This window comes from Pinus tabuliformis, chromosome 7 (assembly GCF_031772625.1).
Source record: "Pinus tabuliformis cultivar Carrire ecotype Pingquan chromosome 7, CPIR1, whole genome shotgun sequence".
In the NCBI taxonomy this organism is placed as follows: Eukaryota; Viridiplantae; Streptophyta; class Pinopsida; order Pinales; family Pinaceae; genus Pinus; species Pinus tabuliformis.
Window position 1 is genome coordinate 1296118614 of NC_142293.1, and position 15942 is coordinate 1296134555.

The 15942-nt window shown below is 38.6% G+C and overlaps 1 pseudogene; it reads right to left on the minus strand.

Annotated features, from left to right (window-relative positions):
* Window positions 1-13047, minus strand: part of LOC149252251 (cytochrome P450 750A1 pseudogene) — a 45077-nt pseudogene extending 32030 nt beyond the window's left edge.
* Window positions 13048-15942: the final 2895 nt, after the last annotated feature.

Below are 15942 nucleotides of genomic sequence, written 5' to 3' on the forward strand. Positions count from 1 at the left end.
GCTTCGATGGAGACCAATCTGATGATGGTTTTTTGATGTCCAACTGTGACATGGAATCATTGTTTGATGGGTTGAGGTGGATGGCATCTAGACACCCTAGATGGTTTTAGATTGATGTGTTCTATAAGATCCCACATTCATGCTTGGAATATGGCACGGGGGTGAATGATTGAAGAGAGATTTTTCTTAGCCATTCTATGGTCTGGTGGAATGTGGAAGTCACATCTCTGGCTTGGATTTTGCATAATCAATATGAGGTTAGTTATCCTTGTATTTCTATGAGTATTATACTGGTCTATATGTGGATTATATGGTTGTGATTTCATTGGTATTTATGTTTCTATTATGCTCATTATGTATGTGTTTTCTGAGAGTAGCTATGTATAGCTCTCTCAATGCTTTTACTTGTAAATGAATGTATCAATGACCTAATGGATGAAACAAAGGTCAACGTGTTGGGGCATCAATGTATCTTAGCGATTTTCAGCTAAGTATGATACCCCTATGCTCATATCAGTTATTTACACCTGTAGATTACATATTCGTGATATGCTTAACGAAATTCCTGTCATGGCTAGTAGGGGTGCAGTCAAGCTCTCATTCAATTGATTGCATTTATACTATCATTTGTTTGTTATTTTACTGTTTTGAAGATGTCATTCTATTCTGGTCAGTGACTTGGGCTCTGGGCCTAGAAAAGTGGCTCAAATCCTGCTGGCACAACATTATGCAAAAAAGTCCCTGGACACTGGCTTGTAGTCTTGCGAGAGAGTCCATAGGTCCCTGGACGGTGGCATGCCCATAGAATGAGAGAATCCAGAGTTCAAGTGGTCCAAAATCTTAGTGGGACCCAGGGGCTAGTTGGAAAAAAGGTTATATTAGTTCCTAAAGGTCCTAATGCCGATGTTGAATGTCGGTATGGTGTGTTTCTATTGGTTCCACTTCCTTAACATGACCTAGGAGGTCGAATAATATCATAATGGCATCTCATCACATGTTTACCCCAAATGGCCAGTTGTTTGGGTAGATGTGGGAGGAGGGTGTTACAGAGTGGAATCAGAGCATGGTCTTAGACTAGATGGGTTGTGTGTTGGTCATGCATGCATGTCAGTTGCATGTGTGTCTCTTACACTTGCATTCCATGTGCTTGTTGCATTTTCATAATGTTGATCATGCTTGTAGTGATGTCATGATGTGGAAGTTGATGTTCTTATTGTGGAGTGCATTGACATGAGTGTATGATTTGTTACATGTTGTTATATGTCTCTTACATGTATCATTTTTCATTCTTGGTTACATTCTCATATGTTTGGTTTCATTCTTGTATGCTTGGTTACATGTATCATTCTTTTAGGTTTGATTACACATATTGTTCATTTATGCTTAAGTACATGTGTTTATGCATGTGTGTGGTTGGATACACAGTGCTTATGCATGTTAATGTTTTCATGTGGTCAAGTGTGTAGTGATGTAGTGATTGTTGTCATGCATGAGGTCGTGGTGTGTATTGTTGTTAAGGTCATGCATGAGGTCGTTGTGTGTATTGTTGTTAAGTTCATGCATTGATGATTGGAACCTAGCTAGAATGATGGTTGCAGGATTACATAATTATGCATTATGTTTATATATTCTATCATGATTATGTTATACATGTATCACGTTAATTTTTTATCTTTCAGACAAGGTATCCTCCCCAAGATATACTAAGTTATGTTGGTTTATTGTGGTTTGTTTTAGCTGACATGATATACCTTGCAAGAAGAAATATCAAATGGATAGCAAGATGGTAGACTACAAGGACTCTTCCTATGAATCAAATGAGCAGTATGGTGTTGGGAAGTCTTCCGACTTGGCAGATACATTGAGAAGCTTAAAGGAAGAGATAAGGAGTTATAAGGCAGATAATGACTGAATCATGCAAACACATGAGTAACAAGCAGACGTAAATGCATTGATACTTTAGAGTTTGTCAGATTCGCAGTGACAAGAACCACGTCAGATTAACTATCAGCAGGAGGACATAACTAATGGGGCATATGGTAGTAGATTTCATGGTGGTCAAAAGTCAAATACAGATGACACATTAGAGATGGCAGATTGTTGGACACTCCAGATAGGAGAGGGGATGGACACAAGTACTATTATAGTTATGATTCAGATAGGCACTATGATTGTCATCGTTATCATCCTTATAGGAGGAGTGATAGGGGATACTTTCCAGATGATTTTAAGAAAGAAAAGGCACCAACTTTTGATGAAGAGATGAAGAAACAACAGTATGCACAGGCATGGTTGCTTGGCATGAGGAAGTTCTTTAGATTGCATGATTATTCAGAGAAAATGAAAGCCAGAGTAGCTACATTTAATCTCAAAGATAAATAATACATTTGGTTGGAATACGTGAATAATGTCAGATGTATTCATGAGGAATAATTGACTTGGAGTGAGTTTTCATAGTTATTCAAGAAGAAGTATTTGTCAGAGAGATACTTTGATGACAAGGAAAAATAATTCTATGAGCTAAAGATGGGATCAATGACAGATGATGAGTACACTAGTAGGTTCTTGGAGTTACTACAGAGGAAAAGGACAAGATTCAGATGTCCATTAGTGGATTACTTGTTTTATTGAAATACAAGATTGAGTTCAATGAGCCTAGATCATTGGAGGAGGCCATTCGAAAGTTAAGGCATTGCTATGAACAATTGAAGAGCATCTGTGAGACTAAGTCAAATAGGAAAGGTAACGAAATGAACAAAGGAAAATGGGACAGAAAGCAAGAAAGACCTTACGGTATAGGTAATAAAGAGAATGCAATGCCATATAATAACTTCAATGCATCAAATAGAGGATAGAGGCATCGATATGAAGAGTAGAACAAGGATGCAGGCTGCAAGTCTATAGAGTGTTGGACTTGTGGCAAAGATCATCGCAGGAGAACTTGCCCATAGAATCAAGGTGGTAGGCCTCAGATAAATAGTGCAAAATATGTACATACCATTGGGGATGTTGGCCAGAGTATTTCTTGTATTTTTACAGCATTGGATAGCAAACATGCATACGATCAGGCATTTATCATTGATATGGATGGTAAGCTCTGTGATCAAGTTATTTCTATTTTGATTGATCTTGGATCTAATTATAATTATGCATTAGAGGAAATTTTAGGCTAAAAGTTCTCATGAAATTTTAATGTAATTTCCATGTTATAACATGTAAACCAATCAAAATACTTTAAATTTAAAAAGAGGTACATGTAAATATTTTGGAGGGAAAATAAGAAAAACTATTTTTTTTTAATTGTATTTTTGTCTTATTTCCTTATAAGTTTACTCAAATTTCAAGCGTAGACACTCATTGGATGCAAAATTAAATTTTGCATCCAACGAGGACCCATCACACATACTTTTTAGAAGACACACATTGATAAAAATTGAAGATACATTAAAAATCATGTTCAGCGCGCTTATTTAATATATCTTCAATCTTTATCAATGTGGTTCTTCTAAAAACTATTCATGATGGGTACTCCTTGGATGAAAAACTTAATTATGCATCCAATGAGTGTGTACACTTGAAATTTGAGTAAACCTATAAGGAGATCAGACAAAAATACAATTAAAAAAGTAGTTTTCTTCTTTTCCCTCTAAAATTCATAACAATTATTTTATTATTTTAACTATTATTTTATTATTTTTTCTTAGGAGGCCATTTTTTGGCTAAAATTTCCTCTAATCTTAGGCTTGACTTGGTGGATAAGTGTGGTTTCAAGGAATTACATGTAGAATCTTGGTTAGTGTAGTTGGTTACAAGTACAAAGAAGCGAGTTCACCTTTGGGTAAGAGCTTGTGCATTTGATATGAATGGTATGCCTATCGCAGCACATTTGAATGCATTACAGTTGGGATCATATAATATGTTGTTGGGCATGGATTCGTTGTATCTTCATAGAACTAAGCTAGACTGTTATGACAAGGCCATTGCATATGTGGATGAAAATGGGGAACCAAGAGTCTTACAAGGAAAGAAGAAAGCCTACATATTGGAAAGTACCTCTAAAAATCACATTATTTAACCCCATAGCAATACAAACCCAATAAAGTTTCCCAATTTAAAAAACCCCTACTTTCACTAGAAATTATAGGTATCCATTTTTTCAGTAACATTTTTAATACCTCTTTGTATTTTTTCATTAACTTTGAGCTCCATATTTTATACCTACCAATATAAAAACTCTTTAGCCCCCCTTATTTGACCAATATATTATGTCATTTTTTCCTCAATATATATCCCCCAATATGAATTCACATGGTATGGTATTGCTCCCACAGTGAAGCCCCGTTATTTTTAAAAACCTACTTGTATATTAAACTATTTGAGATTGTTGTTAGTTCGCTTTAACTTTTAAGTTATTAACTTACAATGGTGTACATGGTTAGTTATATGATTTATTTTCTAATTTATCTTGCTACTATAATTAGTTTTGTTTAATTTTCTTGTACGAATATGATTTAAATACTTTTCTTTCATCTCTTTATAAATATTTGTTGTAAATAATAATATCATAATTTTGGGCATTTGTAATGTATCCCAAAATCCACTCTAATTTTTTTTTCCTCTATTTCTAATTCACATTTATGGGGAATTTCCCATTAAGGATGCTAACCTTTAATTCTAATGTCAATAGGATTATGAAAAATATTTTCTCTTCATGTTTATTTATTAGTTATTTGTAAACATATGTTTCCTTGTACCTGTAGGAATTTACAAGGTAAGTTCCTCAGATAGAACACCAACAGACACCACTCACAAACAGATCATAGATCAATACACCAGTATTGTTGACGTGGTTAAAACCCTCAAAGAGGGAAACAGTCCACGGCCTGAGCCAACGTGGCCACTTCAGGCAATTTATTAATAAAAGAATGAAAATTTACATAAGCTTCTCTCATGAACGGTTATCCTACAAATGACCCTCCATGCTCTTTAAATAGAGATCATGGAGCAATTAGGTGTTAAGCCATGGATCAAGTGTTGATAATATTGAGGAGAGAATGAACCTTTGGATCATTACATATCATGATAGTCAGATTGTAAGTTACAAAAGTACATAGTAAAGAAACACACTTTACCTAACTCTACACTAGACCAAGTTATACTTAACTATTTCCTATGTGTCGGAATATCCTAACATCCCCCCTTAAGAACAAATTGGGATAGGATTGAAGGATGTACAAATATGACACAATAAGAGGAAGGAGGCATTAGAACCTATCCCCCCTTAGTAACAACTTCCTGAACTCCAACCATAAATCGAAGTTTAGTAATCTTCGCCTCTGTGAGAGCCTTTGTAAAGATGTCTGCAACTTGATCATCTTTTGAACAATGTTGCACTTCTAGAACATGGTCATGAATGAGCTTTTTTATGAAGTGCATGTTTAGTTCAATGTGTTTTTTGTTCTGATGTTGGACTGGATCTTTGCATAGTTGAATGGCACTTTGATTATCACACCAAAGTGTAGTCGGATGCTGATGTTGAAAGCCAAACTCTGACAGGATTTGACGAAGCCACAGGGCTTCCTTACTAGCTTCTACAGCACCACGATACTCTGCTTCTGATGAAGAAAGAGAAATGGCACTTTGTTTCTTGCAAGCCCATGTAATAGGTCCTGAACAAAGAGTGAACACATAACCTGCAGTAGACATTTGATCATCAGGGTCACCAGCCCAATCAGAATCAGTGAAACCAACCAATAGCGGAGATGCTTCTGCACTGTAATGAATCACGAACTGAACTATACCTTGAACATAACAAAGTATTCTTTTAGTTTCTTTCCAATGACTTTCATGTGGGTTTTTCATAAACCGACAAAGAAGGCCAACAACAAAGGAAAGGTCAAGATGAGTATGGGTCAAATAAATTTTTTTTTCCTACATGTTGACGGTATAAGGTAGCATCAACTTCAGGGGAAGTAAAAGTGACAGAAATTTTGGCTCTAGACTGAAAGGGAGAAGGGGCTGGATCATAGTATTCCATGTGAAAATGGCGTAGAAGATCACAGGCATACTTGGATTGGGAAAGGGAAATACCTTCCTTGGATTGCAAGACTTGAAGACCAAGAAAATAATGCAAATGTCCTAAGTCTATCATTTCAAACTTATTTTTAAGGCTGGACTTCACATGGTTTATAAGGTTGGGATCACTACCAGTAAGGATAATATCATCGACATAAAGAACAAGAATGATAAGAGACTTGCCCACATTCTTGGTGTAGACAGTATTGTCAGAATGACACCTAAAAAAGCCAGTTTCTAAAAGAAAGCTATCCATTTTGGCATACCAAGCCTGAGGAGCTTTCTTGAGACCATAAAGTGTTTTCTTAAGCCGACATACAAGGCCGAAGTTTGTTTCTATAAAGCCAGGAGGTTGTTCCATATAGATTTCTTCATGCAAGTCCCCATGCAAGAAGGCAGATTTAACATCCATCTAATGGACTTCCCATTTGAAAGATGTAGCAAGGGAAAGAACAAGGTAGATAGAGTTCATTTTGGCAATAGGGGAGAAGGTTTCAGTATAGTCAATGCCTTCAACTTGTGAAAAACCCTTAGCAACAAGACGCGCTTTATGTTTATCAACTTTTCCATCTTGCCCATACTTGGTTCTGTAAACCCATTTGTATCTAACCTACTTGTATATTAAACTATTTGAGATTGTTGTTAGTTCACTTTAACTTTTAAGTTATTAACTCACAATGGTGTACATGGTTAGTTATATGATTTCTTTTCTAATTTATCTTGCTACTATAATTAGTTTTGTTTAATTTTCTTGTATGAATATGATTTAAATAGTTTTCTTTCATCTCTTTATAAATATTTCCTGTAAATAATAATATCATAATTTTGGGCATTTGTAATGTATCTCAAAATCCACTCTAATTTTTTTTTCCTCTATTGCTAATTCACATCTATGGGGAATTTCCCATTAAGGATGCTAACCTTTAATTCTAATGTCAATAGGATTATGAAAAATATTTTCTCTTCATGTTTATTTATTAGTTATTTGTAGACATATGTTTCCTTGTACCTTCACCAGTATGTAGCAGATTTCCATGTTTACCCTTTAATCCCCTAGGTTAATCTCTCTTCTATTTTCTTCCCATGATATTTAATTGTAATTTAAACTTGATATGGTTTTTTATTGACGTGTTTGTTTTTGTTGATTCAGGTCACATACTCAAGAGGGATGCTTCTCCTATTCATTATCATTCTAGACACATGGATGTTGTGACAAGTTTTTTCCTAGTCATATCACTCCTCTCCTTGGTATTTATCACACACAATCAAAGATTAATCAAAACTATTGTTTCAACATTTTATTAGATGCATTGTAACACATAAGGCATAATTCTAACACTAGGGAATTTATTAACAAAACCCACTTAATCCCTTATATGTCCCAACTATCCCTCCACCTTACCCACATACATATAGGTCTTTCCATTCGGCCTAAAATTTTAGCCTAGCACATTATAAACTTTTATGAATGATACCTCACCCTTTTCTTTGTTTCTCGAGCCTTGGTATATGTCATTTGTTTACCCGCTTTTTTCCCATGTGATTCTAGGTATGTGTGTTTCTATCAATGTCCCATTTTACTTAATTCATGTTGAGGTGGAGCTTGCATGGTTGGGATTTACGCTTTGATCCACCGGTGAGATCATACATTTTGTAGTGATTTGGTTAGGGTATACCACCCCTCAGTTAACTCATTTTCTATTGTATTTTTTAGCTACCAATGACTCAAAAATAGTGGGGGAAAGAAATTTACTTTGTCCCTCTAGGATCTTTTATGCTCAAGGAATTAACCATTCTATTATATTCCCTACCCACTGGTTGCATCTAGTCACCAATGTTCTTTCCTAAGATGATGAGGGAAAATGTGGTCGAGCTAAAAGAACGTATTCAAAGTTAGGTCCGGAACTATGAAGAGCTCCCATAGCTCATCACTAGCATATAGGCTTCCCATGCATGACTATTCAAGAGTATGGATGTTGTGGTGCGCACACATTCGATCCCATCTATTGGAACTCTCACCCAGGAAAAGAAAAAGGCACAAGTCTGACTAGAGCCTAACTCGTACTTCGACAAGTTGATGCACATTGCCACTAGCCCAAACTTCCATATCAGTGCAAACATCATACACAAGTATGTTGTTGGTCTGGCTGCATTGAAGACAATAATGCACATGCTTTTAGACAAGTTGGAAAGAGGAGCCTGAGCTGTGTACTTGGATGTTATGGAGGCAAGAGTCTGGTTTCAGACAGATGTCACCTCAGAGCACATGGACACCATCAAGGACTATCAATCTTAGCATCACTATGTTACTATCGATCAGCATGAGGATGTTGAGGAGTTGGACTTCCATGGTTGTCTAAGTCATAGTGATGTCTAGCATGTCTTGCTCAAGCCATTTTGTCTCAAATGGGTACATGTGCATTGTAATGTAATGTCTTGTCAAGTGTAACTGAAGTGTCGATAGTCAGATGTAACAGTCATAGAGTAGATGAAGAGTTAGGAGGATAGTTGAGCTGTCACAAAGGGGAATGTCAAGGGTCACCCCACCCTTTGCTATAAATAGTCCCTCATAACTCATTGTATAGGCTTTTGGTCAGCCAATCTTCTGATAAGACTATCTTGGAGAGAGCTTGGATAGTATTGTAATGTGCCTTGGCTTCTCCACTACCCAAAGCTAGTACATCTCTTTGGAGGAGCAGGCAGAGGTGCCTATAATGTTCGACTATTGGAACTAGTGGTTGGACATGGATGTATTGTATGACTGGAAATTACACTTATTTATATAATAAGAGCCAGCACGTTTCATACATATGTTGTATTGTATTCTATGCTATCTGGTTTACTCTAAATCATATATGTATTGGTTTGCTTATGCGCGCATGTATCAACTATTTTGTATAAGTGTGTATGAATCTTTCTTAAATGTCTTGTTGGTTTAACCATCACTTTGGATTGCTCACTAACTTTCCTTCCATGTTGTGATGTATCTTCACTTGTGTGTTCCCTTCTAATCCAAGTACTATTACAAGTTTCCAAGGGGCGCACTCACCTCACCCTTAGTGTGTTAGAACCTCTCATGCACCTTCCTTATGTTACTCTAATTGTCACACCCTTTCTATCAATAGAGTTACCTTACTTGCCTCTGTGCGAAATCCAGTCAAGGCATTACCTTACAACCCAGTGCTGGGACTCCTACACCAATGGTATGAGATCTAACTGGGAGTTCTTACCAGGGAGATCCCCTGACATGTTGGTGGGTCCAACAACATCAACATTTCTAGTGCGAGAAGGAGGGCCTGATGACAAGTTGCATCCTCTCATCCGGTTTTGAACCTTTTCATATCTTTCATGGATTCTTGCACTCTTCTCCCTTCGCGATGTTTTTCGAATCATGAAGATGTCACCATCACGAGGGATTTTTTTGATCACTTGTCCACTTACACGTATGATGGTGAAGGAAAAGTGGCCTGGCTTGAGTACTTACATGACTTTCTTTCTATTCTTCATGAGGAAGATGGGTTTTCTGACGAATAGGGCAACTTGTTTCTTGCATACACACTTCGCGAATCTCCACTTCGATGGTTGTTTAGCCTACTAGTTGACAGCATGCACTCACTTGAGAACCTTTGTGATCTCATTGAAGACACTTTCTATAATTTTGATCCCGACCATCTTGACCAAAAATTGTTACAACAACGCAATGCTCTGCATGAATAAATCATGGATTTTTGGCAGCGTCTCCGTGACTTGCAGTTTCAAGCTCCGAGGAGCCAGATGAAATTTTCCTATCTTTGGGACCAATTCGAGTATTGCCTTAAGAAATATGCTTGTCCCAAGAGGAGGTTTGAAATCAAGCATCTCTCAACATTCTTCACTGATGGAGCTGCGCAATCTCATGCAGATGTAGTCACTTTCATGAGTGACTATCCACCATCCCCTCATCAAACATCTCCATCACTACTGAGTGATGTTGAGAATCATGCTCACACACCTATCTAGCTTTCACATCCTTCCAGCATCACTTCGCTTAATTTTTACACAGACTTGGTTGTGAGTCCATCGAGTTGTCATATGCATTTTCTTCCACAACCTCCATCTTCGTACTCGGCTATTCCACCGGATGATACTGTCTTGTGTTCTTCCATTCCAGACTCTACACTTTTTGTGAACAAGGAACAAGCCATTGACGAAGTTGGTGTTGCACAACCAATATGCGATGTCATTCATGAAGAGTATGAGTGGGAGCTTGAGAATCAACACTCGACGAAGGATGACTCCCTTCTGTTCGAGCCTCGTCTATTCTATCCTGACATATTTGGTGAACCTGTCAACCATGATTTCACATGTGTGTCTTCATCCACAGATGAACCCATTGTTGATCACTTGCAGGACACAATGGATGTTGGTCCATAATTCAAAAACAGAAAGGATAAGTCATTCATTGAAAATCCACTTGATCTTTCATTTTTCTTTTCTGGAAACACAAAGGATGAGTTTGTTCACTTTTCATCGACCCCTCTATTTGATTTATCTAATCATGAGGATGCCGATGAAATCATTGATTTTTCTAATCATGGTTGTCGTGGTCCATTTACTCCCATATTTGATCACGATAATGACACTATCGCAGTTGATATTTCGAAGCCACCATGATCTATCTAATGATGAAGTTGAAACACCCAAGACTATTGAGGCACTTCATCCCGAGATGATGGTTATGTTAGGTCCTCACTCTCTTGGGGTTAGTCTCACTTCTAATCAGGAAACTATTCAATCACCCAAGGCTCCTCATCACTCATCTGTATGCATTGAAGAACAATCTCACACACAGATCATGCTTCCTCCACTTGAAATGCACGATCCTATCGCTCATGCATTGGAGGAATATTACATTGCAAGCACACGTGCATGACACAATTTATCTTTGTTTCTTTCGTTTGCTTGCATGTCACAGTCAAGAATGTGCTTATGCTCCAAAGTTGCACGTAGCATCACACAATGCTATGATAAGTCCACAGACTGCTTTTCATGCACCTACACTCACTTATGTCGTGTGGGAACATTGAAACATGAAGGGTGGTTTTTTTCATTGTTATATCTTTGCTTGTTTTCTAGTTTGCACAACTAGATTGTTCGCGGACCAAGCCTTCACCAACATGGGTGTTGGGACAAGGTCTGCTATAGTCAAGTTTTGGGGCAGAAAGCCTAATTTTTTGTTATGTAAAGTGTAAAGTCTCTGCAAGTTGTGGTCGCAGAGCACGTAGATAATAAGTGTCATAAAGGGATTTTCCCTTCTTTTATGTAAGTCGTGTCGCCTTGTATAGACATAGCCGTGGTCCGTGGACCATGGGATTGTATAAAAGGGAGATTCTTAGAGAGTCTAACAGATAGTAATGAACAAAGAGATTAAAAAATGTAATGGGTCATTAGAAGGAAGAACAAAGAGTCTTAGAGTCTCTGCAGCTGTGTGCGTAAAGGCCTAGAGTAGAGTTTGCAGCTGAGTGCATGGACCCTTGCAGCTAAGTGCGCGGACCCCTACAGCTAAGTGCACGGACCCCTGCAGCTAAGTGTGCAGGGTAGTCTTGAGTCTATAAGCGGAACTGAAGTATCAATAAAGAGATTATTGTGGAGATATTTGTGTTTTGTCCATTTATTTCTATTATGAATTTATGCATTTATCTTATGATGAATATTGGGTTTATGATTTAATAATGTATTGATGCGTGATTCTGCATGGTTTACATTGTTATATGAATGCAAGTAATAATATCTATTTACATGAAGAATATCTTAATACATGTTAAAGATATCAGACACTTAACCCGATCTGGGTAATAATAGACTTAGGAGTAATTACAAAGGCGAGTAAGTGGTGGATTTACCTATTTAGGATTCGTGAAAGACAGTCGTAGACCTTCGCGTAGGTCTATAGGATGGTAAGAGGGAGTTACATCGATAAGCCTTAAGGGTTTATCGATCTGCACGAAGGTAGGTTTAGGGCATAAAATGACATCACAACCATCTTTGGGTGTGGACACTTGGTTCCAACATCCCCCCATAATGCTTCAGGTGAGACTTCAGTCCGTGCTTCGCGGATTGATGCTGAAAGGGCTAATAGTGAAGGGATTTGTTTGGAAAACTTAATTCTGAACCTGGGTCAGGACCCACTAAGCCAACAAATGGTTTAGTTGCCAAAACTAGGATTTGCATAAAGAGATGTGTGATGTCGCATCACTAGAATCCGATAAAGAAAGAAATTGAATATTGGTTGGATAGGAAGATCCATGAATTTACAGCAAAAGAAAATAGGAATCTAAGATTGGCGAACAAGCAGTGATTGGACAGGTATATGTACATAGAGATACATGAAATTTTTTCTTGTTCCTTCCCGGTCGAATTATACGAGTGGATCCCTAAACTAGCGAACAAACAGGGAAGGTGGAGGCTTAACGGTCCAAAAGTGTGGACCCAAGAGTTAGTGAAGAGATTGGAAGCCTCTGAAGATAATATCACTTGATGTCAATCACTGGCTTGATCATGTCAGTGGAGGATTTGTGACAGAGTTCGCAGTCGATACCTCAGTCATCTATAGCGAAGCAAAGCGACGCTTATTCAAGGGACCATAAGGTAAGTATTTGAGATCTTTGAATATGTGGATTAAAATGCTATTGTGTGAAAAGTGGGTTATGAAATTACCTTGATGTTTGGAGCTACACGAAGTGGAAAAGTGTTTAGGGACAGACGAAGAATAGGACCTAAATATAGCTTGTTGATTGAACCTCCTCTAAGTGACGATAAAGTAGCAACGTACGCTTCACCAAAGAGTGTTGTCCACCTAATAAGGCAAGGTTTCCCGTGAATACCCCATCCACCCACACCACCGCCATCTTCACCTCCATCACATACACCTTCTTCCATAACGCCACCACCACGACCACCGTTCAATATGGAGAATATAGTAAAGTTTCCCATTTTCAAGGGCTTGGGAAACGAGGACCCGAACCAGTTTTGGTTTGTTGCGAAGGTTATGTGGAAAGCCCAAAACATTACATATGACCAGATGAATAAAGCAATGTTGGTTACTACTTTATAGGATTGCAGCTAACGTGGTGCATCATGTGCTGCATTGATAACCCGACAGCTGTGTTGGCAGATATTCAGACTGCACTGAATAAGGAATTTAGTAAATCCAAGTTTGAAGTGCAATCAATCGTGGGATTCAAGGAGATCATGATGAAGCTGGGTGAGACACCCTGGGAGATGGATCAAAGATTGAAGTGCAAGATCTATGAAGCTAACATGAATCTTACGGATGGGCAGCACTGCGAATGGTTTGTGGCTTTGCTCTTGCCTCATTTAAGGGTTTCTTTATCACAACAAAAGATCGAGACCTAGGTGGAAGCCCTGGAAATTGTGATGAGACTGCATGAGACAGTAATTCAGGATGCTACTTTAGGAGTTCAACAAATTCACATGCAGTTGCAGAATCTTTTCCTAGAGTTCCAAAGTCTAAAGAAAGATAGAGTGGCTCACACTGAGGTGCGCGAAGAAGTTTGATGTTTGAAATGTAAGATTCAAGGGCATGATAAAGATCATTGCCCTATCTTTGCAAATTATGTTGCAGGAGGAGGGCTGATGCCTCTGAGGTCGGAAGCTCAAGGAGGGCCAAGTGCAGGGCCTACACTATGGTGTGCTATCTATCAGGTAGCTAGAAAACATGTGACAAACAATTGTCACTTGAAGCAGAAATTTGTACAGACACCGCAACAACTACTTCTGCAAATCAGTGGGTCACGATGAGCGTAACTACCATAGTTATGAGCTAGTGCTAGAGAGAATGCCCGCGTATCAAACGTAGACTGAAACTTGGCCTCTAGATCAAGGTGTTGTGGGAGAGCGAGGAGGATATCAGGGGTGCAGATGAGGCAGATGCAGAGGAGGACCTGCAAGAGGTCGGGGACAAGTTATTTTCTACAATTGTGGAGGATCAAGACACTATGCACGAGAATGTATGAACCCGATGCTCTTGTCATGTCGATAATATACTCAGTTTGAACATGCAATAGAAGAATTCCTTGTATTAATAGCTAAGATGTGCGAAAAGGGGATGCAGCCTACCCAGAACATGTAGATGATGATGGCTGAACCCGCAAAGAGGATCCTAAAGTGAATATCATGTTGCGAAGTGGAATGACGAATGGTGAGGATAAGAGAAAGCAGCCTAAAGAAAGTTAATGGGTCCACAAAGCTCCATAGAAGGCGGTTGGCTTTGATTTTGAGCGCGCAAAAGAAACCTTCATGGAAGTGAAGAAAAGCTTTGTTGAGGCTTGTTCCTCAGGAAGCCAGGATAAGCAGTTTGAAGAAATGGACCCATCCATGCTTACTACCTTTCTAGAGACTTGTATGAAGCTACTACATGATAGCAAGGTCATAAAAGGATTACAGGAGTTGATCAATAAATGCGTTGGAAAATAAAATTCTCCTGAGGGATCATGTATGGTTAGGAAAATTGGTAAACATAAAGCAAGAATAGGGTGCAAGATGAGTCTTACCGCAGAAATAGGAGAGTGTGAAATGGACCAAGTTATCTTGGATCTTAGGTTAGATGCGAATGTTTTTCTAAAACAGACATGGGAGAGAATGGGGAGACCTACGCTGCAGTGGTCTCTGATTCAATTGAGGATGGTGAATCAGCAAAAGACTATCCCAATGGGAAGGTTGTAGGGAGTGGCAATCAATATTGAAGGCGTGAGCGTGTTGGCTAATTTGGAAGTGATAGAGATTGTCGATGATAGCAATCCCTACCATGCACTCAGGATTTATTAGGCTATTCACATGAATTAGGTCATCAATTTGAAGAAGTGAATAGTATCCTTCGAGAAGAAATCGCTCCACGTAGTAGTACCTCTAGACCCTGCAGAAGGACCATGCTATACTGAATCGGTCCATGATTATGAAAGTGACAATGATTTGGACCAAATTTATAAGATAACGGCACTAGATTAGGATTGTGTGAATCCAACAGCTGATGGATGTATTGCATGGGACCGCGAAATCTCCTGCACATCAGATTCAGATGAGGAATTGGAACACTTCCAGAATCGATTGCACGAAGTGTCTACACTGTGCTGTAATATGATGACTAAATTGTTGCACTATGTATCGTTGGAGGTAAGAAGGCTTCCTTATTATGATGGTTTAACTGATGTTGATAAATTTTTGGATGCGTTTGAAAGGGAAGTGCCTGAGAAGCATCGCTTCCAATACTTGGACATGGCACTGCGCACTACACCCACAAGATGGTGGGGTACGCATAAAGACAATTTTGATGGATGGTGCAAATATAGACGAATGATGAGGGTGTTGTTTGGTCACCCAAAGGTGCGATTGATGGAGAAATATGATGGGAGGAGTGATCCATATGATCACTTGGGAAAATGGATTTATGCTTATGGAGCAGAACTGAAACCGGAGTGGGTGCATTTGTTCTGTCACACATTGGATGTGGTGCCAATGAATTGGTACTTGTAGTTAGAGCTCCACCATGGCACGAATGAATGGGATATTTTGAGATAGGGATTCTTAATGAAATTCAACTTTGAAGATGGATTCGAGTGTATTGATGAAGCATTTCAGGATGTCGAGGTAGTGATCTTCAGAATTGTGCATGATCCCTCTGATTTGATTCAACCATTTTGGACCACCTAGCTGCGCCATGCACTGGAGTGCTACAATGTGACTATTGAAGAAGAAGAGGAGGATCTAAGGAATATTAATATCCCAGAGACAGAAGGTCACTGCAAAGTTGAGGGGCCACAGATAGAGAATCCATATATTATCGTGGTACTAAAAAATAGACAAGTGAAC